This window comes from Sparus aurata, chromosome 10, assembly GCF_900880675.1.
Source record: "Sparus aurata chromosome 10, fSpaAur1.1, whole genome shotgun sequence".
NCBI classification, from domain to species: Eukaryota; Metazoa; Chordata; class Actinopteri; order Spariformes; family Sparidae; genus Sparus; species Sparus aurata.
This window is the reverse complement of record NC_044196.1, coordinates 9197134-9201732: the sequence shown is the minus strand read 5'-3', so window position 1 is coordinate 9201732 and position 4599 is coordinate 9197134. Positions and strand designations below refer to the sequence as shown.

The 4599-nt window shown below is 38.9% G+C and overlaps 1 long non-coding RNA gene across 1 annotated transcript; it reads left to right on the top strand.

The window, feature by feature from the left end:
- Window positions 1-276: 276 nt before the first annotated feature.
- LOC115589020 (uncharacterized) lies at window positions 277-3846 on the top strand. Its single transcript, XR_003985468.1, has 3 exons — window positions 277-561; window positions 2528-2601; window positions 3822-3846. It is a non-coding gene; the product is annotated as an uncharacterized LOC115589020 (long non-coding RNA).
- The last annotated feature ends 753 nt before the right edge of the window (window positions 3847-4599 follow it).

Below are 4599 nucleotides of genomic sequence, written 5' to 3'. Positions count from 1 at the left end.
ATTGTTAAGGGAGTCTGGTGACGTTGCGTTACCAGTATATTTACTTAATCGCGTGTAACACACACATACGCAGCCGCTCACTTCTTGCACCAATTAGATCAAGTTGGCCAAAACAAGTTGTTTAACTTAAATATGAATCGAAACAGACACAGAGAGATTAAAGTTGGAGTCATATTGTTTGTAATGTTTGTCACGTGATCATTCGTCTCCTCCCCAGATGTTCAGTCTTCCTGCCAGAGAGTGCGAAGTTAATGAAGAGTTCCATGTGAAGGAATGAAAGAGGATGTATTGATGTGCAAAGTTTAGTCTTTAGGACCAGAGATGAGACGTAAAGAGGCTCTGCTTCATGTTTACAGTCCGATCACTGAGGAGCGACACTAAAAGTGAAACTAACAAGTCGGTGATGTGGTGAGTTTACTCTCGACTGACTCAGAGGAGATTTGCAGCCTCCAGATCAGTTCCAGCAGCGGTTTTAACCTGAAACGGGACCTCCACCTCCTCAGTGATGTTCCTCACACTGTCACGACTGGAAGCGTTTCAGCGACAGAAGACGTCCTGCAGGTGAACTTTACTGTGTAACACGTTTCTGCAAAAAGAGGAATGAGGAAAATGAGGAGGGGTCTTTCTTTTTTCGTCATGAACTTCATTATTAGGGTACACTATCGTATTTCTAGGAATTCTTTCTTTCTTTCTTTCTTCCGAGGAAGTCATACTTCCCATGGACGAAAACTCACCAAACTTTACAGAAATGTCCGGCCCCATGCCAGATTTACTTAATTCCAAGGACATGTCAATATTCCTCCTGGGGGGGCACAATAAGCATTTAAATTTTAAAAACTTTAAAAACACCTACAAAATCAACAGTACATGCTACAGTTTTGAAACTTTCACCAAACTGCAGCCCCAATACTGCTGAAACTTTAGTCCACTTAAACTCATTACAAATTATGAAGTCCATCACTCACTTTTTTTCAAAACCTCTAAAACTTATAAAACCTATCTCCTCCCACAATTTTTTCTCAATTGTCACCAAACTTGCTAGAGAGCATCTTCAGACCGTCCTCCACAAAACTTGTTTCTCAGATTTTTGATTGATCTAAGATTAAGCCTACAGTGCATAAAAATGTTTGACTGTAAACGGTACTGTAAACATATACTATCAAATTCTTGCGAAATACATTTTCAATCTTCCTGAAAAAGATTGAGAATATTTTGGAGTCATGGTTGATGAGGTTTGGCAAATATCAGAATTTTATCTCAAAAACGGAGAACATTTTGAAATCCCTGAGTCGACAAATGAAGCCACACAGCAGGTCTCACTTCCAGCCAATTAGTTCAGTGAGTTAGTAGCTGGTTCTTGGTATCAGGGGTTGTGGGTTTGACACCCAGTGATGATGATGAGGATGATGACAGCTCAAAATGTTAGATGTCCTCAACATGAAACACAAGACAATTGTCCTGATGGTGCATCACAGCAAGTCTCTGATTTTAAATAAAAACAAATAGCTTGGACTGGACCATGGGTGAAAGCTAACCAGATTTTGCATAAAGGTCCAGTCTCATGCCAGATTACCTCAGCTGTAAACCCAAGCCAATAGTCCTGATGGTGGCGCTACAGCAAGCATCGAAAGTTCAAAACATTTAAAATTCATAACAAATCAACCTGCTAGAACTTCACACTTTCATCAAACTGTAGCCCCAATACTAAAGAAACTTTTGTACATCTAAACCTATTAAAAATTATGAAGTCAATCACTCTGTTTTTTTTAAACTGTAAAACTTATAAAAACTCTCCTCCCACAATTTTTGCCTACAGTGCATGAAAATGTTTGACTGTGAACACTACTGTAAACATTTACCTGCAGATTGATCAATAAATCTTCAATGTTCATGAAAAATTGAACATTTTTTAGAGTCATGGTAGATGATGTTTGACAAATATCAGAATTTTACCTAAAAAACTGAATTTTTGAGAACATTTTCAATTCTGCTCTCATGAGAATAATTGCAGTCAATGCAAGCAGCATTTTTAAACATCAGTTATTCACTTATGGAGCGAATCAATCATTTTTAAAAACAAATTACCAACATCTCCATGCTGCAATATGTGTATTTTCAGATTTCTGTCTTGATAACTGAATTTTTTTCAGTGGTTTCAAATCTGCCTGCACAACAGTGAATGGCTTACTCAATTTGTGAAGCCACTGTTATGTTGCCACTTGCCAAATAGCTCAGAGTGATAGATGACAGTCTTTGTTTCCAGAAGTTGTGAGTTCAAGCCTCAAGTCGTCCAAAGTGAACATTGTTGTCAACTGTCTTGTCTTCCTATTCTCCTGTTTGTTGCCTAAATTTGCCAAAAATAGCCCGGACCCGACCCATCGCTGCGCAGCAGCTATGATTAAACTTGAGATTTCAACATTAAAGTCAATCAGTTCATGAACACAGCTTTGTTCGCTTATGCCTCGGGCCGGCTCTGCCTGTGAATAACTTCAGTAATGATGCATTCATGTTCTGTTTTCCACTTCAGGCTGGCCCAGTGAAAGATGTCAGTCAGGACGGCTCCCCTCTTGATAACTGTGACTCTCTTCTGTCTGGCAGCGGGTGAGTAGCCGTTCATTGTATCTTGTTGTGTGCTGTTGCTTCTCCAAACTGCATTCCCACTGTGTAAACTGCAGGAATTTGACCCCTTGAAAGTGCAGTCTGTTTTCTGCTATTTGAGGATTCACACCGTTCATACACTCTGATTTTATGATTTGAGAAGCTCTCGGTTATTTTAAACATTTCAATGAAGGCCATCATGTCGCTGTAACCCATCGAGTCTGAGTTAACCAACAACACTAAAAGCTGGAGTTAGAAACTCTCAGAAAGAAACGTGTCAGGAGTTTAAAATCATCAGTGAGGTTTACCAGCTGTTCCTCATATTAATGTTCAAACACCCGCAGTTTCAGTTTGTTGTAATCAGAGTCAAACCTCATCAACATCGTCTCATCAAGACCAACATGGAGCCAACTGGGCTCAGAGAAGGTTGTGAAATGGATGAACATCACAAGAAAGCTTCTCATATTGACAACTGAAGTTCTGGTTCCTGCTCAGTTCTGTGAGCTGCTGATATACATGTGCAGCTCTAAAATGTTTGTTAGAAAACGACGTCACTAACGACACTGTGACGTCTTTATAATGACGTATTTTCACCGTCTGATGTTTCATTAGTTTGATGACGAACTGACAAACATCATCTGTGTGATTCATGACACAGTTTATACAGATCAATAAATAATTTGTCTCTCTTTATACACATAACATACAAAGGTTTTATGAAATAAGGTCCCATGGGTCCACCAGAAGAGGCGTGGCTTCAGGACTGTGTAATCAATTACCAAATCATGATATATGATTCTTGATTAAACAACTCATAAGTATAAAAATGTATTAGAATTAGCCTCTCTTTACCAGCCATGACATTTAAGTCATTCTCACATATTAATGCTATGATAATATGTGTAATTATAATCCTTTATTTCTTGTTAACAGAAATCTGTAAATGGTGGTTAATATTATACCTTAGCGGAACAAGCTACTGCTAACATGAGTTGTTCAAAATCTTTCTTTTAGTAAACTCTGTGTACACAAACAATGTTCTTAATGCTTGAGTTCATGTGTAGAGACCCTGGTGATACTACGAGCAAAGTTTCATGTTGTGTCGAGCCTTCGTTGTGATTTTGATGCTATCGTAAAAGTGCCTGTAGCACTGCCGTTGAAAATGAGTTTGACCCTAAAACAAAAATATGGTAAATCTTATGTCTTTGTTCTAAATCAAACAGCAAACAGACCAAAGGCTGAACTGAGGGCTGATGACAGAGACATTTCTGTAGGGGGCAGTGTGACCCTGACCTGCTCTGTGAACACATCATCATCTGGTTGGAAATACTTCTGGTACAGAGGAGAGAAAACCTCTGAACCTCTGACCTCTCAACTCTCAGCTGGACCAATCAGAGTCTCAGAGGGAGGAGTCTACTGGTGCAGAGGAGGAAGAGGAGAGCCAGTTAACTACACAGAGTACAGTGATTCAGTCACTGTCAACAAAATCAGTGAGTTTGACTTTTGTATGGAAACAGAATGAAGATATATGTTGTATTCATTTATTGAAAAACATTTTATGTTTGATGTAGATTTAACTTTTCTTAATTTTTGTTTCCTTTCTGTGAATTCTTGAACATGAACAGTTCCAAACAAGGCTGTTGTGACTCTGCAGCCAAACTGGACTGAAGTATACAGAGGAGAGAGGATCACTCTCAGATGTGAGATCAAAGATGGAGGAGACACTGAGTGGGAGTATGAATGGAGAACAACCAGCTCAGAAAAACCTTCAGATCAAAATGAACACAGCATTACATCTGTGACTGGATCCCACAGTGGAGACTACAGGTGTAAGGGCAGAAAGAAACATACGCAGCATTCTTCAACAGATTGGAGTGATCCCATCAAACTGACAGTATCATACAGTAAGTCACATCACATTTCTTTAAAAGTGAAGATTATACAGCTCATTAAAGCGCTTTTTTTGTTCATGTATATGTTTTAAAGTAAATCTTCAGTTGA